General features: G+C 44.6%; 1 long non-coding RNA gene across 1 annotated transcript in view; it reads right to left on the minus strand.

Moving 5' to 3' along the window:
- The window catches only part of LOC126236111 (uncharacterized), a 255,593-nt gene that overhangs the window by 130,954 nt on the left and 98,516 nt on the right, over positions 1-26,123 (minus strand). The window contains exon 2 of the long non-coding RNA XR_007544870.1: positions 23,605-23,733. This is a non-coding gene — a long non-coding RNA (uncharacterized LOC126236111). The remainder of the gene's footprint in view (positions 1-23,604; positions 23,734-26,123) is intronic.

A 26,123-nucleotide genomic window follows, 5' to 3' on the forward strand; every position in this document is an offset into this window, starting at 1 on the left:
TCGCTCTATTTGCGAGTTTAACAGGAAAGGAAGTAACTAGTAGTGCTATTAGGTATTCTCCGCCACGCACCGTAAGGTGGTTTACACATTATCTATGGAGATGTAAACAACATGCAAAGCTGTGTTGCTTGCTTGACTGATATACTACATAACAGAGTGTTACACTGGCAGGTGACTGCCGAGACATGCGTCCCAGCACACTTCTTTAGCCGACCGTTGTGACCGAGCTGTTCTAGGCGCTTCAGTCTGGAACCGTGCGCCTGCTACGGTCGCAGGTTCGAATCCTGCCTCGGGCATGGATATGTGTGATGTCCTTAAGTTAGTTAGGTCAGTCCTTAGGTCAGTAAGGTTTAAGTAGTTCTAAGCCTAGGGGACTTATGACCTCACATGTTAAGTCCCATAGTGCTTAGAGCCACTTGAACCATTTTTTGAAATAGTTACATTAACCGAAAAAGAAACAAGGTTTTATGTGGAAATACATTTGACAACCGTCCGACGCCGTAGCTGAGCGGTCGGCGCGACTGACTGTCATGCGGAGGACCCGTGTCTGCTTCCCGGTACCGCCGGGGATTTTTCCTCGGTGGGAGGACTGCTACCGACTGCACCCAGCCTTGTGACATCAAGTGAGAAGCTACTCGACTGTTTAGTAGCGGTTCCAAGGTCAAGAAACCCGACAACGAGCGGATGAGCGGCGTGCTGATTCACTGGCCCTCCATCCCGCATCCTATTACGGCAATGGCGGAGGGCGACACGGTGGCCTGTCGAGGCAGATTAGTCTGTCTAGGGCCAGGGCCAGGGTTTTTTTTTACATGTAACAACTGATGAAAAAGGGTGAATTTACAAGTTCAGTCTAGTGTTTGTTACAAACTTAACAGATGGAAAAGTAAACTCAGTTTGGTCATTTAATACTACGATGGCATACTGTACCGCGTCTGTATTTCGAGTATTTGCAGCAGGGTCATGTTTTCGATTTTCTTAACAGCACTGTGGGAGAGTATATAACGTTCCGTCATGCAGAGATGTGGCACTTATATTATCTGAACATGTGGGAAGATTCAACTTCTGCCGATCATGTTTTAACAGAAAACCATATGAAGTAGAATGTGAATTTTTACATTCTCTTAAGAAAAGTAGAAAGATGAATCTACCGGAAATCAACAAACATATGACATAGAATGCCAGCTTGGTATAAAATGACCTAACAATTTCTTTCCACCCTACTCTTAAGTTTCAGTTACAAATACGAGATTTAAATTGTGAAGTCAACGTTTTTTTTTAGCTGTCAAATTTATTTCTACACAAAAACTTAGTTCTTTTTTTAGTTAATGTAACTGTTTTTGACTGTAAAAAAACTTGTTACCTTCTGTGTAAATAACATCTGTATTAGTGGCACGTCACTGTGTTTGTGACATTCAGTTGTTACCTCAAGATGGCCTAAAAAGTCGGAAGCCGGTTCGTGATGAAAAATATAATTTTTCAGAATATCCGGAAGTGTTTCCTATATAATACTATCAAAACTTTACTATTCGGCATAAAAACAGCAACGGCCAGCACTATGTCCTCTTAAAATAACCAGATATTTATTCGGGGGACCAGGAATGGGCCCGATAAATTACTGAACGAACAAAATGAGTCCCAGATGGGATGCGCACTTTAGTATTTATGACAATCTGCTCCACTGAGTCATACTTTTTGCAATCTCGCTCCTACTTAGCTCTGTACTCGCCAGTAGGTACGACATTCGCCCCTGGGTTTAGTTGCAGAGGAGGAAACTGCGTCTGAGAAATAACCGTCTCGATTTTCCACAACGAATCACTACCACAAACATTTCCCCTTCGCTTACCGGTCGGTGTCTGTTGATTTGCTCTCGGCAACCGCGCTAGTCGTGAAAAGTAAACTAACATGGGGCTTTGGGTATGGGAGCAAGAAGCTGTCACACGAATGGCGTAATCTGATGAGTGAGAATTGCATTTATTCGCCATTTCCTCCTACACGGCATTTCAAGGAGCAGCCCGACGTCTATTAACTGTTTGAAAGTATCTGTGGATATCAGCGTTTCTAAAAAAGTTGACTATCATCACTTAAATCTGAAAAGTGTTCCAAATGCGCCCTGTTCATTGAAATTCCATAGTACATTACGGAGAAATATTTTTAGAAGTTCCACCTCAGATTACGTTGTGATTGCGTTAAGTTCCTTCCGCTTGAGATCAGGATACGAAACCACGGGGTGTGAAGTAGGTGTGACACGTGTTTTGTTCCGATATTCTGGCTGCGGTCAAACGCTCCGACATTTCGTGTCTCTACTACTCCTTGCTTGACGGTCGTTCAGACACTGGAATCAAACCACAGTACCGTCACCTTCTATGCCGGCCTTCTCCTTTCGCCATGGCTGTCATAAACGTGACAGTTGCCTCTCATAACTGTATACAGCTCGTCAGAGCAACTGATTGAAACTGCTTAGCCTGCTTCTTCCCATAACGTGAGGTGACTGTCCTCTGTCGAGAAAAACTGATTAGTAAGCTTCTGAAGACATGAGAAGCCTGAGCTAATCCTGAGAAGGCCTGTGCATTTAATTTAAGGTGCGACAAAGTGGCACAGGCGGCCTGTCATCTTCCGATGACTGAAACCAGATTTGTACACTGGACAGTCACATTAGCGTGAGGTTCTGCAACGTACCTACAGGGATGTGGAGCCATGTCGACTACAATGCCGTGGACAGCCGCGCTAAATTTCTAGGTTCAGGTTCCATGGCGCACACAGCCCACTCGAGGTGGTCTCACAAATTCTCGATTGGGATTGGCTTTAAATCTGGGGAGTTCGGTGGCCAGGGGAGTACTCATCCTGGTGCTCTTCGAATCACGCAATTACACGAGTGTCACGTTGCATTGTCCTGCTGGTAGATGTCATGGTGCCGAGTCAAAGTAAACTGTATATAGGACTGTACATGGTTCCGAAGGATAAATTCGTAGCTGTGTTGATCCAATGTGCTTTCTAGAATGACGAGATCACTCAGTCAATGCCAAGAAAACATGCTCCAACCATAACGCTCCCTAATCTGCCGTGGACCCTTCCGACGATTGTTGTCCTGAAAAGGCCACTTGCCGCCGCTCAATGGACTTCCAGTTGCGGTATTTGCGTGCAAATTACAGCCTTCATCTTTGCGCATGAACCAGGCACCTGCTACGGAGGCCCATATGCAGCAGCAGCATTCGGTGAACGGTCGTTGATGAGACACTGTTGGTAGGCCCTTGGTTCATCTGGGTGGTGAGTTGCTCAACATTTGCTCGTCTATTCGCCAGTGCGGCATCACGCGAGCTGTGTACTGACTCAGCCATTTCGGAAACGCTTCCACCCTTGGTCCGAAAGCCAACGATCGTAGACATTCGGACGCCAGATGAATCGCTCCCATTTCGCGTTACCACGACTGCACTGTTTTTTCGCGACCCTCCGATTCCCTATATATATATATATATATATATATATATATATATATATATATATATATATATATATATATATATATCCTCCGATGTTAATGCTACCACGTGCCGTCTGAGTGGTTATTGCACCTTAGCGTCGAATATAGGAGGTGGCCACTTTAAGGTGACTGGACCGTGTACTTTGTATCAAGATTTTTCTATGTTCTTATGATGGGATGTGCCCGAAACGCCTCCATAAACAATTTTTGAACAGCCAGTGGCCAGTTATTGCAGCGACCTAGACAGCAGTGGCAGACGTCTCCTCGAAGTTCCTTGAGTCGCTCATCCATCTTCCGTGCGCAGTTGCAACACACTGTGCAAGTTCGATTCATACCTCTGCTGAGCGCCAAATTGCTTGTTTTGCTGCTACTTCGGCAATGTACCAGCAAGATATTATATAGCGACTGAAATCTGATGAACCAGCTGTATTTAAAGAACGCAGACGGCTTCTAAAATTATGTACATGTGGAAGTAAATACCTATACGAAGTCTTGGAAAAAGTGAGGCTTTCGCAGGAACAACATGTCAAGTAGAGAAAATCCAGAAGTGTTCATGATAAACAAAGGAAGGAGTTACTTTACCTCAGGCTCTTGAGAGAAAGATAGCCGAGACATTTAGAGCGATGTCCACGCTATTTAAGGTTGAATACGCGCAAGCCAGAACGCGAAATACGATGATTTTAAACTTAAGTACAGCGTAAGCAATACAAATATTTTTACTTTTAACATTTCACATTCAAATTGAGGTGTGCGTCAGTACGCTGCCGCTACAATTATTTTCCGCCCACAGAAATTTGTATTTTCTTCGGGAACTTTAAATACAGTACAAGATAATGAAATTTAAATTATTCAAGGGATTATATAACTGATACCAATTTCTTCACCATAACGCCTTGCGTGATTTTTAATCTTTGGTTTTGACGGAACTATGCACCACCACTCGCCTCAAATACGTGGAATTCATAGCATATCTTTGAAGGCGACGGAAGTTTTTTACAATTCTTACGTTCTAGTTTTTCTTCTCTGTGCTGATTTAGTCTTAACTTACTTCTTTCATATACATCAAACCATAACGACTCGGCATAAATGAGGACAATTACTATGGGCAATGACAGCAGTGAATGTGTATAAACACGCCAAACAAAAAACTTGAAAACTGGGAGCAAAGTGCATCCCAAAAAATATCGACCTTTCAGTGAAAACTACTCAGTCAAGAATCCTAGTGACAGGCATTTCCTTGGTTGTCCTTGCCATTCTCTACGCAGTCTTTAAGGATCCTGCTCCAGGTTTGCAAAAAGATTGCTGAAGTCTTAACGTGTAGTTTCTCAAACCTTGTAATGACTGTAAATCCGCAACGAAAGTTTTAAGTATACGCATCTCTTTATACGCTATCCTACAGGTGGTTCTTCCACAGCAAATGGTATTCGCAGTCTCGAGTGACAATTACACGCGCAGTCTTAAGCTCGAACTAGGAAGCTTGCGCCCACTATACACGATGTCTAGCAAAGGCGTGCAAATTTCGTCTCAAGTCTCACCCACCCACACCATTTATTTCAGCATTATCGGAATACACAAGCAATACTGCCTGTAAAGACTAAATTCAGATATATTTTCAATTTATGTCAGTTTGTCTTCGCTAAGATCTTCGCCAGGGATGATTCTCCCATGGTTCAGATGGAGTTCGAGCACATCGTGCTATGCTTCCTTACTCTGAAAATTTACAAAAACTGACCTTCAATGGTTTACTTTCCTGTTTTTCCAGTATAAGATTTTTGTTGTTCTTTTGCTGACAGCATGGCTGTTAGCACTCTGTCACAAGTGAGTGACGCCTCCAAAGTTCCATTCACAAAGCTTGCTGCCTCATGGTTAGATTTTGGCATCCTCTTGCTGGTCACTGTTTGTAGACTTCCTGTTATACGTTTTGTGATTTCTCAGACAGCAGATCCGGCCATCTTGTAGTCGGCTGCCAGTGGATTGTGTTTTCCAGTCCTCTGACGAGGAATGAAATAATAATAATAATAATAATAATAATAATAATAATAATAATAATAATAAAACCTTGCAGAGTTGGAAGCCTCAGTTAGTGTCCGTCTTCCAGAGAACAACAGCCCCTCCCCCTCCCCTTACAAGGTACATATCTGCAACCCTGGCACACACTGAAATCCCATTGCCAGAGTACCGCATGACGCCTCTAGAGGCGCCAAAGCAAAATGGCGCAAAACATCTCCACCTTACCCCTCGTACAAGGCAATAATTAGTGTTACAGGAGTGGAGTTAATTTTAGCTCTGTCTCGCGGGCCAATACGAGGGTGGCGACCCTCATTTACACTAATTTAGTAGTGTAGCAGTGCTGAGCATCAATCCGTTTCTTCGTAAATCTTCGGAGCAGTAAGTTCCATAATCTGCCTCGCACTCCCCACATCGCTGAGAGCGCGTGCTCTATGGCTGCGCGTTGGGAATGGCACTAGGTGTGGGGCAGCTAGCTAGAAGTCCGAAGACGGCATGGAAGACCACGAGGCAGGCAGTAGGTCGGAGTCTTCCACTGTACCATTGCCACTTCGATTCCGTAGAACTTCTCTGGGTTCAAATGAATCAAGATATCGCGTAGCAAAAATAATATTCTCTGCGAATGCAACGGTTCATCGATAATCTTTCTTACTGCGCACCACTCGCGAAACTGAAGGCGGAAGCTTGAACGCTCTGTATAGCACGGTAGACGGCGATCTGTGGCAGATCTGATGTTTCAGTACAATGCTAGTGTTGGCCCGAATGTATCTGAGCACACCATTCAGAGCACATTGTTACACATGGGGCCCTGCAACAGACGACTCTTGTTTCCGTACTCTCGTGTTAATCCAAGGACATCATCAGTTACGATTGCATAGGGCACCGGATCATCTAGATTGGGCCATGGATCAGTAGAAACGTGTCGCCTGGTCCGATGAATCCAGGTTTACACCAGGGACATGGCTGTGTCCAGAAACGCTCTCCCAGGTGCGTGGCTGGTCTAAAAATCTGCCGCGCCATGGACGCAGGCCGTATATGTCAATCACTTGGGCTTTCGTGGGATCCGTGATAGTACTTTATGACGCTATGGCAGCAGTGACCTATGTGAACATTGCTGCAGACCACTTTCAACCTTCTTGACTGATGGCGTCTCCGACGGCGATGGCATATTCCAGCAAGAGAAATGGCCAGTGTCGCAAGGTCACATTCATGCTACAGTTGTTTCAGAAATATGACAGTGAACTCACGTTGATGTATTTGTTACTAACCTCACATGATCTGAATCCGATGGGATACATCTTGGGCGCTATACCGGACATCAGGTCCGCACCACAAACGATCAGTTTACCTGAATTGCGTGACCTGTGCGTAGGCATCTGGTGCCACTACCTCCAGAAACCTACCACGGACATGTCGAATCCTTGCCATCCTCGCTGTACTGCGTTCTAAAGGAGAACGCTATGAGCAGGAGCTCACGACTTTTTAGCTTGTCACTGTATTAGATGAATGAACCTCTGTCGAGCAGAGAAACAGAACAGCTCCATTTCTTGCAGCAAATGGAGCAGCCATGTCCTGTTTTGAACTACATTCCCAGTAATACATTTAAGCAAGGGTACCATTCTGAAATTGATGTTTGCCCGACATTTACGTCAATGTTGAGAGCACCAACAACTAGGAACAGCGGAGCTTCGCCCTTGCTACAGAACGACGTGCTAACACACCACGACGGCGATTGCATCCTATGTAATACTTGACTTTTGGACAAGGTATTCACTTCCGTGGTAGGTATCACCAGCCATAACGTGATGCAGAGTGGGCCGTGCGATTTCTAGGAAAAACTATTTCGTCTTCTTAGATTAATACCCTGGACGGAGTAAGATTTCAAGATATGACCAACAATGCTCACAGAGGCTACTAATTTACATCTTATAAATCTCTTTTACATAATTGTGTATTAAGCGCACAGTAAACTTGATATAATTTTTAATGTCGACAAACAATTACACCTCTAACAATCCTTTGCTACACATTTCCGCAATGAGCTGACTGAACAAATCTCACAAAGTGCTTTTTTTTAAAAAAAATCTCTTCAATCGCGTTTCAAATTTTCCATCTTCATGACTGTTGTACATTCACGGAAAGAACAAGAAAATTATGCCTTCGATTTCTCGCAGCTATCCCAGTCAGCACCAAATAAACGTGCGACGCGGTGGTACATTTAATGTCGAAAACTCCGCATACCTGTACGATGCAGGCTTATCACGCCCAACGCACTGAAGGAATGGTCACGTTACAGACTATACATTTCGTCCGTCCGTCCGTCCTTCCTTCCTTCCTTCCTTGACCGTAGGCTGTGGTGTAAATGAATGAACAGAGGGGGAAGGTGGTTCTAGTCAAGAGCAATTATAAAATCTTCGTTTCAAATAAACACAAAAGTTTTGGAAGATAGTCGTTAGCCTTGAACGATGATTGAAAACTTTCCAGCTCTTGTGGAAACCAGGCTCTATCGCAGCGGGGGGTTATCACTTGATATCCCCATATTACAAACACGATGACGCACACATTCGATGCCGCTGGCAAAACGAGTATCGAATTCAATTACTAGCAGCATTCTTCTCGCGATGGAGGATCACTTTAAAGACACATGCGCGTAACTACATTAGTTACCAAAAATAAACGAAACAAAGTCACAAATATCTTAGGCTCTAGGTAAAAAAATATTTATGATGTGCTAAATGGTGGAACACCTAAATAGCAAATGCGAAGAATTTTGGATTAAAATGAAAGCTTCATGTAGGGAGAGAAAGGTGAATCACGAGAGGCAACCGCAAGAGCAGCTTGCAGAATCAAAGTACTTGAGAAATATTGTAAACAAAGACCTTAAATGTGGCACACAATTAAGACCGAACATAGCGGTAGCCAAGGAAGCTTTCAACAAAAAGAGGAAATTGCTGTGGGGGTTACTCAACAAAAACCTAAGAAACAGCTTGGCAAATGCTGTACATGGACAATGTTACTGAATGGTTCAGAAGCCTCGACATTGCGAAAAGATAAGGAAGGAGGCAGTGGAAATTAGGATATAGAGGAAACTAGAGTGTGATTTGCGAAGACAATGTGAGGAACGAGAAGGTGGCGAGAAGAATAACTTCAAGACGAAAGTAACCGTCGTTTTATTTGTGACTATGAAGTAACATAACTCTATTAAACTTGGACCATCCATAGAAAGAACTGCTGCAGTGTAGTACAAAATGTAACAAACATACGTAATGAGACGAACAGGAATGACAGTTTTATTTAAATACAACAATTATACTGAAGTCACTTCGATTCATGATGGTCCCATGAACATTACAAACGGAGGGACGTAGGGTTTGTCATCACTAACACGGCAATGCGTGCTCTGCAACGTTCTCCCACGCTGCTTGCCTGAAGGTAGGTAAGGAATTCTTGTGGTAGAGCGTTCCATTCCCCCACTAGTGAATGGTTGTCGGCGAATGTGGACTTTGTGCAACACGTCTCCGCAATGCATCCCTTATGTGCTCGATGGGATTTCAGTCGGGTGACATGCCAGCACATTCGCCGAGTACATTCTCGATCAAACAGCTACTGCATCAGCGCAATAAGACGCGGTCGCGCGGTATCATCCATAAAAATGAAGTCTTGGTCGAATGCAGCCCTGACACAATGGGGAAATGGTGGTGTCACAATAACATTGTCCAGTGAACGTACCGTGTTCGAAGATTTGCAACATTGTCTCCCCCACACCATAACACCTGGACCAACTAAATGATCAAGTCTGATAAACGTTCCTGGGTGCACTACGTGTTCCCACTTCTTGCTGTATTAGAGTGTGTCCAGTATCGTCGAAAATGATCATTTCGGTGGTCCAGGTATTACGACGTAGGGAGCCAGAATGTTGGCAGGACGCACTGACCTCGAACTCTTCGAACATTGTACGGTGTAGAATGAACACTCACAGGTTCAACATTGTAGTGACACTAAACTCCTCCCGCAATAGCGTCTTTTCATGGGTGCAGTACGCCCTAACTTCCCTTTTATGGATGACCGTGCGCGACCGTACCCAATTGTGCAGGTGGAGGAGATCTTTGAACCAGAGTGTACGAGTACTCTGCGAATGGACTGGCCTGCCTGAACTCCTTACTAACCTTGTGGCCAGCACGCATAGCTCACAATGCGGTCCGTCGTGGTCACACACCCTATTAAGAATCATATTCCGCCTTTTGTAATGTCCAGGGGATCATCATAAACCGCACTGACTCCAGTGTAATTATGGTATTTGAACGAAACTCATTTCTGTTTGTCACACTGGGTACTTTTTTCCATTTGTGTTCTACATCTGCATCTTACATTTATACTCCGCAAGCCACCCAACGGTGTGCGGCGGAGGGCACTTTACGTGCCACTGTCATTACCTCCCTTTCCTGTTCCAGTCGCGTATGGTTCGCGGGAAGAACGACTGCCGGAAAGCCTCCGTGGGCGCTCGAATCTCTCTAATTTTACATTCGTGATCTCCTCGGGAGGTATAAGTAGGGTGAAGCAATATATTCGATACCTCATCCAGAAACGCACCCTCTCGAAACCTGGACAGCAAGCTACACCGCGATGCAGAGCGCCTCTCTTGCAGAGTCTGCCACTTGAGTTTGCTAAACATCTCCGTAACGCTTTCACGCTTACCAAATAACCCTATGACGAAACGCGCCGCTCTTCTTTGGGTCTTCTCTATCTCCTCTGTTAACCCGACCTGGTACGGATCCCACACTGATGAGCAATACTCAAGTATAGGTCGAACGAGTGTTTTGTAAGCCACCTCCTTTGTTGATGGACTACATTTTCTAAGGGCTCTCCCAATGAATTTCAACCTGGCACCTGCCTTACCAACAATTAATTTTATATGATCATTCCACTTCAAATCGTTCCGCACGCATACTCCCAGATATTTTACAGAAGTAACTGCTACCAGTGTTTGTTCCGCTATCATATAATCATACAATAAAGGATCCTTCTTTCCATGTATTCGCAATACATTACATTTGTCTATGTTAAGGGACAGTTGCCACTCCCTGCACCAAGTGCCTATCCGCTGCAGATCTTCCTGCATTTCGCTACAATTTTCTAATGCTGCAACTTCTCTGTATACTACAGCATCATCCGCGAAAAGCCGCATGGAACTTCCGACACTATTTACTAGGTCATTTATATATATTGTCAAAAGCAATTGTCCCGTAACACTCCCCTGTGGCACGCCAGAGGTTACTGTAACGTCTGTACACGTCTCTCCATTGAGAACAACATGCTGTGTTCTGTTTGCTAAAAACTCTTCAATCCAGCCACACAGCTGGTCTGATATTCCGTAGGCTCTTACTTTGTTTATCAGGCGACAGAGCGGAACTGTTGAACGCCTTCCGGAAATCAAGCCTGTATCTAGTATTTTCTGGGTCTCATGAACAAATAAAGCGAGTTGGGTCTCACACGATCGCTGTTTCCGGAATCCATGTTGATTCCTACAGAGTAGATTCTGGGTTTCCAGAAATGACATGATACGCGAGCAAAAAAACATGTTCTAAAATTCTACAAAATGTTCTGTAGTATACTGTAGCAGTCCTTTGTATGTATTGTCCAAGTTTCATCGAGATGATTTACTTGGCTGTGGTTCATAACGTGATTTCGTTCCTGCTCACCTGTGTATATTCTGCAAAACCACTGTGAAATGCATGGCAGAAACTACGAAGCCCTTTACCACGTGTTAGGGTTTCCTACCCGTTCCAACTGCACTGGGAAGACTTATCGCTTGAGGGGCTCCGCACCTGCTGTAGTCTACCCGTCTCTTCGCGGATCCTACGGGAGAGATACACAGGGCATTTAAATACATTTGTAGACTGTTCACTTTATACTGGTACATCAAACTTTGAAACTAGGTTTTAACTATCTTTACTCCCACTGCTTGTTCGCAAATGTAGATCATTAGGCTTTTATGGTTTATACGGTTTTTATCTTCATATGTCTAGCGATTCATGTTTTTCATTATTTCAGTGACGTTCTTCCACGATTCGAGGAAACGTGTGACCAATTCCTGTCACCCCCTGTATACGTTCGATACCTACGTCAGTTCAATTTGGTATGTGTTCCATACACTTAAGCACTAAGATGGGACAAGCATTTTGTAAGCAGGCTTCTTTGTAGATTGCATTTTCCCGCTATCCTGCCACTGAACCGAACTCTGCCACGTGCCTCCGCCACGACTGAGTGTATGGGATAATTTAAATCTGATCTCCGAACGCACTTATACACCTAAGTTTTCATACGCGTTGACTAATTCCAGCTGTGACACACAATACTCCTAGGATACTAGTTTTCTGTCATTTGTGAAGTGCCCAAGTTTAAATTTCTGTACATTTACATTTTTATGTCCGTCATTGTGACTCGAGATAGGAGGGACTGTGGCCATTCACTGAATTAATAAAATGGAACACCTACAGCCGTCCTTATGATATTTATTAGGTGGCTGCCAGTTTAGGTGCTTCAATGCACCACCTTTAGACCTTAACTGACGCTGAAGGGTTTAACTCCAATCGTATATAACAAGGAATTGGTAACTGATGGTTGGAGACACATCGCTCTTACAGGTAGTCTGCCAAAATCAGTTCACGGGTGCTGGCCATTGATTAATCGTGTATATGACTGGAGTTAGCCCCCTTCGGCGTCAGTTGAGGTCTAAAGATGGTGCACGGAAACACGGAAACTGGTAGCCATCTAATAAATAACATTGTAAAGACAGCTGTAGGAGTTCCATTTCATTACATAATTTCAAATACCGGATGGTTATAATTAAACTTTCCCTATTTAACACGTTATAACGCGGAAACTTATTACCATAGAGTACCAAGCTTGGTAGCATTAATGTCAAGGACATGGGGAAGAAAAATAACGTAGAATCAATTCAACAGAAACACTTAAGGTACTGCTCAGGTACATCATCAAACCACTACATACCGGTACCATTACTGCTGCAAAAGGGGCTCAATATGGTGCCTATCAGTGTCCAGAAGAGTCTGAAAGCGCAAGATTGCATTCTGCACAGCAGAACGAAGCATGTCCGTAGGTATTTTGGCTACCTCTCTTGATACACTGCGCTTCAGATCAGCACGTGTGAGTGTTCCCATGGTAAACACTGTCCTTCAGGTAGCCCAGCAACCAGAAATCACAGGGAGCGAGATCAGGTGATCGTGCCGGCCAAGCATTTGGAAACAATCGGCTGATAATTCGATAGTTTCCAAACGTGTTTCGGAGAAGCAGGTGAATTGCACTCTGACGAGTTCAATTCGTCTCGCTCCTGTAGGGCGGGTAGGACATGCTGGCGAAGCAAATCGTTGTGACGTTGGCCATTCACACTGCAAATCTTTCGCCCATTCTTTTCTGAACAGGTTGGCGCTCTAGGACCAATGATGAACGTAGCCGTGAAGCCACACCATACGGTGTCAAGTTCATCATATAGAGGAACTTCATGCACAGTGACTGGAATTGGAGATCCCCACATTCGGCAATTCTGCGTGTTCTGTTGCAGTTCTCCTCTTTACATGCTGCTTTCCACTTTGCTACTGTTTACGTGCACACTGCCTATGTGGACTGTCACCTTTAATTTTAGTCTTATTTTTGCACTTGCTGCATTTTAGTGACACTCGTCCGTTATTGTTTCCGTTCGGGCGCTAAAGACTACACTGTTGAGCGCCCATAACACCATATCCATCCTGTTCACCTCACCCGTCAGAGAAAAATGAACATCTGTCCATAGGATCGTCAAAGGCCAGCCCTCGTCAACTTCAGTCCTTTCTCGAAAGTGGAGAGCGAAGTCAAAACGTCGTTGTGAGTCCTGTGGTGCAGCTGTACGATATGGATCTTGTACGGATACCATTTGAGGATGGTTCGATGCACCTTCCGTACAGTGGACCACGGGATGTTCAACTGTCGTGACACAGCACGCGCACTGCCTGACGATCGTGAACTGCGCGCAGCGTTGTCTTCCATAGCAACAGCGATTTCATCAACCACCTGTGGTGCAACCGGCCGTCGGCCTCTTCCCAGAGAGACGTCCAAATCCCGTGTTGATTTGAACTTCAGGTTCCGTACAGCAGGTGGAGAAAGAGGACCATACCGTAATCCTTTCAGCCGGCGATATTCTTGAAGTGCAGCTGCACCAGTAATGCCACGCTCCTTTTGTCCAGGCTCGTGTTGGCACATCAATAAGTGCACTGCGACTGGTCAGGTGTGGAAAATCATGCACCCCATACTCTGGGCATTAATACTACGAATTTTCGTACTCGTTTCTGTTTTTCCGTGTTATAACGTGTTAAATAGGGAAAGTTTAATTATAATCACCCTATATTATCAAGATCTGACTTATTTATGCCGATTTTTCTGCAGTGAGTTTGATATTTAGTCAGTATGTGTAGACTTGTCCAAGGAACGGAACCACCAGTAAACATAGTCGCTACCAGAAACAACGACGAATGAGAGACGATGGTGCACACCGCCCACAAGAGTCGCCATGCGCTAACGACCCAGCTCGCTTGCTTACGTCTGAGCGCAAGCAGTCAGCAATCATCGCTCAGTCAGCAATTATCGCAGAAGACGACTGCATCGTGTCTCTACCGAACAAGCAGTGCGACAGTTGTATTAAACAGAACTCTGTATTAAAGTCTATAGTCAGTTGTATTCTGCGACGGGAGACTAGTATGTCGTCCGTATCAAGTGATACTTTACTACTGTCACTGAACATTAAGCACGACATTCCTGTGGACATGGATTATAACAAAAGTAAGTATTTCATCTTGGTCAAGTTGCAATAAAGGGATCTAATATGCTGCAGTATCGTCTCAGTCCTTCCAGGAGCAAAGCTAAGAACTCACCGCTGTACTGACGAATGGTATTTTGTCTAGTACAAAAGATATTAATGAGTGTAACAGCTTCCAATTATAAACCTTCTTTATGCAGTCTATAAAATACATACACGAAGTCTTTACAATAGATTAAAAAAACATAATGGAAACGTTGATCAGTGAAGGACAAATGAATTGCAGGAAATATCGTTCAACTACAGACGCAATATTGACGTTACAGCAGAGTACTAGTAAACAAGTAACACAAATATACGTTTTATTTGCAGGCATCAGAAACCTTTTGATAGAGTGAACGGGAAGAAACTGTTTAGAGTCATGGGGAATAGACATCCTAAACAGTTAATAGTGTGTATGAAATGCACAGTTGATTTGAGAGAAAATTCTCAGAAAATATATTGACTGACACAGGAATAAGCCATGGATGCTGCGTTTTATCACCCTCTTTAACATCTTGCTTAACCAGAATGGAAATATCGATTTTATAGGACGAGTCTATCTTGAGTGCACTGTGAATACAACATATATATTGGTGAGAATTGTTCAGTTGCTGACAGTGAAAAATCTTCAGATACTCGCATTTGAAGTGAAATATGGAAAGAATACAAAAGCTTCAGATATTTAGGATGCGCAATAACTTACAGGTAGAGCCAAGACGGCAAATAGAAATTAAGTTGAGAACAGTACGTTTACAGATTTCCACGCTCATTCTCATATATGGAACTAAACAATGTCAACACACACAGTCCAGAAAGTAAGAAACAGACACAAGGAATAATATTTCCTAAGATAATTAAAGACTTTATGAGGAAAGGCAGCATCAGAAATTAAACAATACCAGAATAACTATAAACTTACAGCCCCATGGCAACATAAATCAGAATCTTCGGAGGAGGAACGTGAATCTGGAAGGAATGAACAGCTACAGATTACCTCTAAAATGATTAAAAACAAACATTTCGACGCAGCAAGAGAGTGGGCAGAAGGTGGACAGCCTATAATGCAAAATACTTGATTTGAAGAAGAATAATTCGTCAAACTTAATTTGAAAGGCGCGCCGAGACGCTCTGATTACGCCACCTCATGCTCGAGTTCAAAATGGTTCAAATGGGTTTAAGCACTATGGGACTTAACATCTGATGTCATCGGTTCCCTATAACTTAGAACTACTTAAACCTAACTAAGCTAAGGACATCACACACATCCATGCCAGAGGCAGGATTCGAACCTGCGACCGTAGCAGCAGCGCGGTTCCGGACCGAAGCGCCTAGAACCGCTCGGCCACAACGGCCGGCCTGCTCGAGTTATAATTCGAGAAATCCGTTACGAATAGCTATCTATTAGATAAGTGGCTAATGTTTCGGCACTAACCGTTGTTAATAAGTGAGTGAAATGGAGTCCCGTGCACTTACACAATGCAAAAGAGTGATGAAAAACGAATACCAACGAAAAACAAGACGTTTTCCATAGAACTGATTCCTCCTGCACCTAAACTTGTGTAGGCTGTAGCCTACCCCGTAACCACTGGCAGCGCAATTACGTATGGTTAAGTGAGGATGCGGGAGGGGGGGGGGGTGGATGGTTGGGGAAACCACATTTTTTTTTTTAAAAAAAAGGGAGTGAGAATGTGCTTGTTGACTGTACAAACGCAGAATGCCAACGCTAATCACCGTTGAGAGGTGCCGGACATCCGGTGGCGACCAACACTTCCGACTCGCCGGTGCACGACGTTCAAGTGTTTCACACCCTGCCAACTCCAAGAGCACCGGCGACCCAGTGACTGCCAACTACGCTCTGCCACTGTACTGCCTGAAGCCACACAATGCCGACCTGGTGCCCTTTGACAGACATGCAGAGTTGGCACGCAATAGTGTTGTTTCTTAATAAAACTCGTCTCGACTATATACCAGACGTTAAGATCGGAGAATTAGAGGGAGACCCTTTCTCAATTGCGATTACTAGTACTTCTGGTCGTTAAAATACCTACAAGGAAAGGCGTCTAATAACAAATTTTTTCTTACTGTGCGTAAACAGTGTAATACGAATAGTGATTATGAAATTTTTGGATGATTTGGAGGCATACAGGATGCGAAATGTAGTACCCAGAGCTGCCACCGATAGCTAAAACTATGAACTGTATTTATATTTGTTCATTTCGGACAGACAGTAGTAGTACTTGGGCTGGAGAATCGCCTACGTCAACAAAAATTCATAGCTGAGAGCCACGTATTCTGTTACAAGTTATATAAGGAGCGATCAAAAAGTTTCCTTTTGCTGCAGCATATACGCAACGTGGCGCCACTCCATGCGGACATATAAGGACCGACATGGATGTCAAACGCCCCCTTTGGAAAATTAAGCATGACTGTGCTGGAAAAACTTACGTTATTTGAGCAAAACTGAACGTACTCAGACAGTTCTCTCTTTGTTTATTCTGATAATCACTAAACTGATACGCAATATTTGTTTTTGTTTTTGCGCAACGCAATCTGACTTTCAATAATCCCTACAAAAGAATGGCCCTGACTAACATTAACCTATACCTTTCACAAATCACTTACCTCACAAAAATCTTCGTTACTCGAACTACTGCAATACAGCGAGCGCCAATACTGTCAGCTAAATAAGATTCTAACTACTGAAGGCACTAACTACTGTTAGCATAGTCAGTAAATGAAAGATTTTGATAGAGAACAAACAATGTATTTACCTTAATGATGTTCAAAAGTCATATCAATTCATGACATCCATCTTTACAAATTTCCTTTTTTTGGCGGACGCACGTCCAGATCGTCCGCTTATAGTAACCTCTGAAAACTCTGCCATCTCTCTCTCTTTCTTCACATCCACCACTACTGAAGGCTAACCTCCAACTGCCCAACGCTACGTGCTGTTCACATCCAACTGCCCAACTCTACACAAGCTAATATTCCAAGAATGAGTCCAACCAGCCACAGACTGCACACAGCACAGTCAGTGATTTTCATACAGAGCGCTACGTGGCGTTACCAACATAAAAACCTAAACAGCCTACTTACACATGCAAGGAATCAGTGTGGTATTCGCGTCTTTCCGAAGTGAATGTGATAACTGCGGAAACGTTAACTGTGGCGACATTATTACCAAATGTGAGCAAAGAGGACCAACGTGCTGTTATTCTTTTCTTGGCTGCCAAGGGACAAACACCGGTGGACATCCACCGGAGAATGGAGAATTTGTAAGGGCAACATACCCGCTAAAACCACCATTATGGAATGGTGCACCTGATGCGTTTCCGTGTTGAAGGCAACACGCCCCTTGAGTGTACTGTAGGACTTAACGAAAGCCGGCGCCACCACTGGGAACTAAAGTGTAGATGATGCTGTGTCATCCATAGTCCCCTTGCCATAGAAGTTCAAAAGCTAGCCATCTACTGGAAAAGTGATGCTCAACCTGTTCTTTGATTACCGGGACCCAAACTGCTTATTGACTGGAAGAAAACTAGTGTCTCTATCAGTGGGAAAAGTTACTGCGCAACACTGGAGAAATTACAGCGTGAAATCGAGCCGAAACGTCCGGGAAAACTGCGACAAAGGCTACTGCTTCATGACAACGCAGGCCCACTATATCGCAAACGTCGTAACGCAGAAGTTACGCGAACTCAAGTGGGGGACACTAACACCCGCCCTGTAGTCATCTCCCCATGCGATTATCACGCATAATGTCTTCAAGATTCGACAGTTCCTGTCCGACGCGGATGTGCAACAGGCAGTTACGGACTTCTTCACGCAGCAGTTCACGGTGTTTTACCCAACTGGTAACTTCAGCCTGGTACGTGGGTGGGGTGACTGCCTCAATGCTCACACCGATTTTGCCTAATGGCATACCAACTCTAGACTATACGCCATTCGAATAGAAACTTTCTGATCTCCCCTTATATACGCTATTTCGTTGAGTCGATACTTGGCAGCCAACTGACAAGTGGTAGACAATATGGTAGTACCTCACCAGCTCCCACCGCTAACAGATGCGACAGGTGAACCGACCGTGACAGACCGAGCCGTTGTAGCCTGTAACGGAGGACACGTAATTGGCCGCAGAGAAACGTGCACCATTAGAGCAGGAAATGTGAGAAGGTGACGCGCCTCACCTCGGCGCCTGGAGCCGTTTCCGTTTGCGGCCGTCTGGGCGCTGGGCGGCGCTGCATCGATTGGACGCAGCCACCACCAGCAGCAGCAGCCGCAGCCGCCTGAAACAGTCTTCGCCAGCCCGGGCTGAACCCGCCGCGGCTGGTAGCAAGCTACAGCTGCTGGGAAACGTCTTCTCACGGCGTCAGCAGAAGTACTCGGTACAACTATCCTTCCTACACCAGCGTCTTAAACATGAAATGTAATGTGCATGATGCCGGCGCGTCCGCCGGGTAGAGCGGTCGCCTTGTGCAAGACTTCTGAGTTGACGCCACTTCGGCGACTTGCATTTCGATGATGATGAACACAGCACAGCACTCAATCCCCGAGCAGAGGACACCCCCTACCAGGCCGGAAATCAAACCCGGGTCCCTCGCATCGCATTCTGCCGCGGGCAGCGTCTTAAAAGAACACAAAGGTTGGATTGGAACACGACAGATGGCATAGAACTTATCACGATATCACGTGACGCTCCGTCGCTGACGCAAGTACGGCAGTGAAGTGGTGTTTGTGTGCTAGTCGGTTGTACGGAATCAGCGTAGTAGGACGGGCCAGCTTGGATACGGTGGCAGAACAACAGGAAGGAGCCTATCGTGTTTGCAAGTGCCAAAGCCCACATCTTGAATGAAGTCACGGTATCGACTAGTCGGCGCGAGAGCGTTACAGAGATGGCTCAACAAACTACACTGGTTGTCGTTAGAAGACAAGCGTTGTGCATCACAGAGAGGTTTACTATTGAAATTTCGAGTACGTTCCAGGACGAGTCGGGAAACTTTACCTCTCTCCACATGCATCTCACGAAATGACCACGACGAGAAAATTCGAGAAATTAGAGCTAATACAATGACCTTCCGACCATCTTCCTTCCAATGCATCATGAGGGCAGAGGGCAGAGGACAATTCTTGATGCCAGAAATAGCCACAGCCAAACCGTTATGTGGCTTGAGGGATATGACGTATAAGGGACGTTCAAACGAAACCCGGTCACTAGTGGGGTAAAGTAACGCTAACGAATTTATTAGCTCAAACATGTAGTTACAGACAGTAGGGATACTCAAAAATAGTCGCCAAAAGTGTTAGCACTTTTATCTCATTGCGACATTAGCCAGTCGATTCCATCCTTGTAGAAGCTAGTAGGCTGCTGTCTGATGCAGGCCTTGACCTCGTCATCCGTTGAGAATCGATGTCCGCGAATAGCTTGTTGTAGAGATCCAAACACACGAAAGTCACACGATGAAGGGTCGAGACTGTATGGTGGATGTTCCAGCGTTTCCCACCGAAACTGCCCGCATTGGCCGTGTGTGGGCGGGTATTATCATGCAGGAGGATAACGCCATTGGACAACATGCCTCGGCGTTTCGACTTTATGGCTCGTCTAAGGTTCTGTAAAGTGGCTTGATTACGATGGGCATTGATGGTGGTTCCCTGTTCCAGGAACAGGACAGGCAGTGGGCCCTTGTGGTCAAGAAAAGACATCATAACCTGACCGGAACTGGTGTGCACGGCTTTTGATTTCTTTGGAGGTGTTGAAGTCGCATGTTTCCACTGCTTGCTCTGACGCTTGCTTTCAGGTTGAAAATGGTGACAATACGCGACAGAAAGCCGTATTCCTCCTGATGATAACGTTGTAGATGACTCAGACAGCGCCATTCGAGTACTGCGCTGTTAGGCGGTCAGTTGGTGGGGCACCCACTGCGCACAGATTCTTCGAAAGTTCAAGTGTTGATGCATTATAGTGTGGGCGGTGCCAAGGCTAATACCCAGTAACCCATCCATCTCGTCCACGGTGATTCTGGTCAAAGACTAAAGCATTCACTTCCGCAACCATTTCTGGTGTGGTGACAGGAGCATCGTCTTCCAATGCTCGCGCCCCTCAATTAATCGTTTGTGCCATTCCACAACACTTTAACGACTGACTATACTCACCGTACACAGCCTTCATCTGTCGATACATTTCACGGCCTCCAACTCCCTCCGCCGCCAAAAATCTAATCATTCCTCGTTTTTGCTGCTTAATCGCCTGCATGTTCGGTAGTGGACGATAACTTGTGTGACCACCTTCCCTTCGGAGTGATACCACACTGGCACTATGCAACACCAAACGGTGCGCACGCCAATAGATGACTCCACCATACCGACAGTTGCGTGGTGCCACCTACGTGTAAGGCAAAGGTAGACGCACTGACCAGGTTTCATTTGAATGAGCCTCATAGATGTAGGTGATTTGTTGGCATGTTAACGCGGACTGGTCGGCGGCTCTGCAAGGAAAGGTGGGCCCATAGGCGTCCGCAGAGGGATAGGGGGGAAGCGGGTGCCAAGGGAGGGCGCTTGTGCAGCCGCCGAAATCTGAAGGGCACTATTTTTATTCCGCACAGGTTTCTCACACACTGCTAGAAGCAATTTCTTGCGTTTCCGTTAAAACTCTCACTTAGCTAGTTATAGTATTACGCGGTAGACACCAATGTAACAATAATATAGCTTTAGCAACTGGCGTTGAACTCGTCTGTTTCGTGCTCACAATTTTCGTGGAAAATTAGGTCTTTTTGAGATGCAGCTGCGTTGTGGCGCTGGTCTGAAGTCAAAGCAGATACAGATGCACGATATTGATTTAAAATTGGGTACATGAATGCTGCTTTGTTTGAGCCTACGTTTCCAGCTGTCACTCAATTCGAAAATCTGAGATATATTTCCGGTAACCGGTGGCCACTGAGTTGTTTTGCGGAACTGTCTCTGGAAGCTTTTGCTATTACAGGTGGGTTAGAAAGTGAAGCGAATTATCTTTGAGGTTCCATGAAACTGATAACTTAAGCAGTCAATCAAAATGCGATTTAAACATGTATGGAATGGGCTTCGCTCGAACTCGAGATTTTATTTGGACCGACTAAGTCTCTGCGGCGGCCAGCTCGCTGCCGGGTTTTATGTCTAAGACTGTACGTTGCCCGCAGTAATATTGTTCTGCAGCTTTGAACGCCAGTTTTCTAAATTTCCGCAATAGTGCCTCACGTAAAGAGCGTCATCCTCCCTCCAAGGATTCCCATTTGAGCAACTGCTTATCTGCTCTTTCTAGCAAAAATTCTCCCCTCGATAGATTTGTTATCGTGACAGTCTTCGGTGTGATGATGTCATGATCATTAATTCCTGCTCCATACTGACACTCTCTGTAATGTTCAGACTGTTTGGAGCTGCAATAGCTGAAATATTTCTACTGAGTGTGGACTCTGTAACTAGCTGCTCAAGATAGTATTCGAAATTACTTCACAAAAGTGTATGTCCATACTGCCTCCAATGAATCGATTGCACTTGTCCGAGGTCTTCCCCTTGTGAGCACATACTTTCTTTGAATTATTCCGAAACTGTCAAAGCGGAATCGCGAGGCCGGTAAAAACATCGGGACATCCACAACTGCTGCTAGAAATTTTTTCATAATGAATAAGTGTGCTCTAGTTGTCACTGAGAAAGCCTGTACTTTGATGAAATTTTTCACACGACCCAGATTTCAGGATATAAACATCTTCAGGTTCTTGATTCCGTACGAGAAAATCGTACCATAAGAGTAGAGATTCCGGTAGATTTATGAATTAACTAGCGAACCCGGCAATGCTTCGCAGTTGCTAAATATTTAGAAGATATAGAATGTACGTAGTATTTAACTCCTCCTCCTCCTCCCCCCCACCGCTCCTCTCTCTCTCTCTCTCTCTCTCTCTCTCTCTCTCTCTCTCTCCCCTCCCGCTCCCCACTTTCTATGTCCACTTCCTCCTCCCCTCTCCGGCCATCTCCTCTTCACGCAACTTGCTGACCTCGAGCTGTAGATAAGGCAATCGTTTTTCTTTGGGTCGCATCGCTGATTAGACAGTAAAATAAATACTACGTGATAACTACAAATTCAGAATCACCACCACTCAGTGTATCACACGTTAGGCAGCAAATGTTACAAATACAGAGTTTCTTCAATACAACGCACTACATATTCTGCCTATGGTTAAACATTACATACTATACCTGGATAATGATCAAAACATCTTTTGCTCGCGCAAGATCACCGATATTATAACAATACTACTGTTTTAAGTATATTATTGAGGTCCCTTCACGTATGACACGTTTGAACTGAAACCGTGGCTGGACTGCTACAAAAAAGTGCATGCAGACTCGCCCTTACTAGAATGCAATGTTGTATCAAAATTTCGATTCAGCCGGCCAAAAACTTCCCGAGATTTTCTCTTAAGAACAAACCAACAGAAAATGTAAATGTTACTAATCGCAAACCTCGAGTTCTTGTCCGACTGATTGGAAATTTTGACAACGTTGCACTGGAATAAGCCCGTGGTTTTACACAATTTTAATACGTCTGCGAAATGAGGTGCGAATAGCTTTAGTAGTAAAGAAGTAATACAACAAAAGGTCATAGCTGACGTGACAGTTTCATGGCGTGTAGAGTGAAAATTTAAGGGAGAACGTTTTTCCTTCCATTATTTTGTGGGGGTGATAGCGAGAAAAATTTCTGTGAAGATTAGAAATTATCGAATATGTAAAGTTTGTCCGTAGTCGTTAAGTGTTCTCATTCTCAAATAGCGGATGCATAAATCTGGGTATTTTCGCACGGTGAGACCTCATTGAGACATGTATGTCATGAGATCTGACGTCATAAACAATTTTTTTTTTTTGCTGTGAACCTTCGCGAACGTACGGAGAACAACTCCCGAAGTTTCATCGCAATACAATAAATGATTTATGAACGCACAGAGGAGAAACATACAAAGAAACATTCACTTTTATTTACTTGTACCAACTCGAGAGCATATAGGCCAGTTCCTCTCGTCCAGTCAACTTCATGCCACCTCCTACTGTCGCAGTTTTAATGAACAGCAAACATGTCAAATTGGTAAGTTATTTTGTCCTTGGTGACAATGGCACCATTTCGTGATAGGATATGAGTGACCTTTCACAATTTTAACCGACTGGCCTAAATGAAAGCGATGTTTGTGGTGATTCTGATCAAAGTGGATGAAGCGGCGAGATAGGCGTGCAAGCGAGAGCGTACCGGTTGCGACGCTGATCAGCCAATGGGCTGATCTGATGGAGCGGTCCCACCGACGAGGAACCGAACGCCAGTCCTCGCGTGTGGCGGCTGCGGCTGATACACGCGGCGGGAGCAACAGCACGGAGTACTCTGTAACACACAAAACAAGGCGCGCGCGCTGTAATCTAATCCGCGACAGCACGCACCAGTTGGCGGAACATTCAGATGGAACACTTCCTACAGCCAGCCATTATTAACCCCAACACCACAAATCACACTGTAGCACTGCCCAAAATTCTTCACAGGACCGTACTTTTTCTGAGTTACTAAGCGACTACTGCCGACGAAAATGCTTTTTTTGAAATCTACTTTTGCCTTTTTACTTAAATGCCGTGTGTGTGTGTGTGTGGGGGGGGGGGGGGGGGGGGAGGCGAACTTGCTATGTTTGTTCAGCCACGCCAGAATAGCGTTTACATCGAAGCAGGAGAGCCTCGGACTGGGAAGTTTGGAAGCAGAAGGTGAACCAGAACTCCACCGACAATATTTCAGAGGTTGTTCAGTAATACCTTTTGAGAATTTTGGTTTCAGGGACCGACGGTCTCTGTCGACTCGTTAGAGAGTAAAATTATACTTACGATTTATTCGGTTTGTTACCACGATCACCCCCTTGTTTTTACGAAAATATCTTCAAAACAGTGAAGAAGCCTTTAATAAGCATCACATCACACATCACATCATCATTTAAGACTGATTATGCCTTTCAGCGTTCAGTCTGGAGCATAGCCCGCCTTATACAGTTCCTCCATGATCCTCTATTCAGTGCTAACATTGGTGCCTCTTCTGATGTTAAACCTATTACTTCAAAATCATTCTTAACCGAATCCAGGAACCTTCTCCTTGGTCTGCCCCGACTCCTCCTACCCTCTACTGCTGAACCCATGAGTCTCTTGGGTAACCTTGCTTCTCCCATGCGTGTAACATGACCCCACCATCTAAGCCTGTTCGCCCTGACTGCTACATCTATAGAGTTCATTCCCAGTTTTTCTTTGATTTCCTCATTGTGGACACCCTCCTGCCATTGTTCCCATCTACTAGTACCTGCAATCATCCTAGCTACTTTCATATCTGTAACCTCAACCTTGTTGATAAGATAACCTGAATCCACCCAGCTTTCGCTCCCATACAACAAAGTTGGTCGAAAGATTGAACGGTGCACAGATAACTTAGTCTTGGTACTGACTTCCTTCTTGCAGAAGAGAGTAGATCGTAGCTGAGCGCTCACTGCATTAGCTTTGCTACACCTCGCTTCCAGTTCTTTCACTATGTTGCCATCCTGTGAGAATATGCATCCTAAGTACTTGAAACCGTCCACCTGTTCTAACTTTGTTCCTCCTATTTGGCACTCAATCCGTTTGTATTTCTTTCCCACTGACATTACTTTCGTTTTGGAGATGCTAATCTTCATACCATAGTCCTTACATTTCTGATCTAGCTCTGAAATATTACTTTGCAAACTTTCAATCGAATCTGCCATCACAACTAAGTCATCCGCATATGCAAGACTGCTTATTTTGTGTTCACATATCTTAATCTCACCCAGCCAGTCTATTGTTTTCAACATATGATCCATAAATAATATGAACAACAGTGGAGACAGGTTGCAGCCTTGTCTTACCCCTGAAACTACTCTGAACCATGAACTCAATTTACCGTCAACTCTAACTGCTGCCTGACTATCCATGTAAAGACCTTTAATTGCTTGCAAAAGTTTGCCTCCTATTCCATAATCTTGTAGAACAGACAATAACTTCCTCCTAGGAACCCGGTCATATGCCTTTTCTAGATCTATAAAGCATACATACAATTCCCTGTTCCACTCATAACACTTCTCCATTATTTGCCGTAAGCTAAAGATCTGGTCCTGACAACCTCTAAGAGGCCTAAACCCACACTGATTTTCATCCAATTGGTCCTCAACTAATACTCGCACTTTCCTTTCAACAATACCTGCGAAGATTTTACCCACAACGCTGATTAAAGAGATACCTCTGTAGTTGTTACAATCTTTTCTGTTTCCATGTTTAAAGATTGGTGTGATTGCTGCTTTTGTCCAGTCTGATGGAACCTGTCCCGACTCCCAGGCCATTTCAATTATCCTGTGTAGCCATTTAAGACCCGACATTCCACTGTATTTGATGAGTTCCGACTTAATTTCATCCACCCCAGCCGCTTTATTGCACTGCAATCTATTGACCATTTTTTCCACTTCCTCAAATGTGATCCTATTTCCATCATCATTCCTATCCCATTCTACCTCGAAATCTGAAACATTACTGATCGCATTTTCACCTACATTGAGCAACTCTTCAAAATATTCCCTCCATCTGCCCAAGGCATCCACAGGATTCACCAGCAGTTTTCCTGACCTGTCCAAAATACTTGTCATTTCCTTCTTACCTCCCTTTCGAAGACTGCTAATTACACTCCAGAATGGTTTTCCAGCAGCTTGACCCAAAGTCTCCAACCTGTTTCCAAAGTCT

This window comes from Schistocerca nitens, chromosome 2, assembly GCF_023898315.1.
Source record: "Schistocerca nitens isolate TAMUIC-IGC-003100 chromosome 2, iqSchNite1.1, whole genome shotgun sequence".
Taxonomy (NCBI): Eukaryota; Metazoa; Arthropoda; class Insecta; order Orthoptera; family Acrididae; genus Schistocerca; species Schistocerca nitens.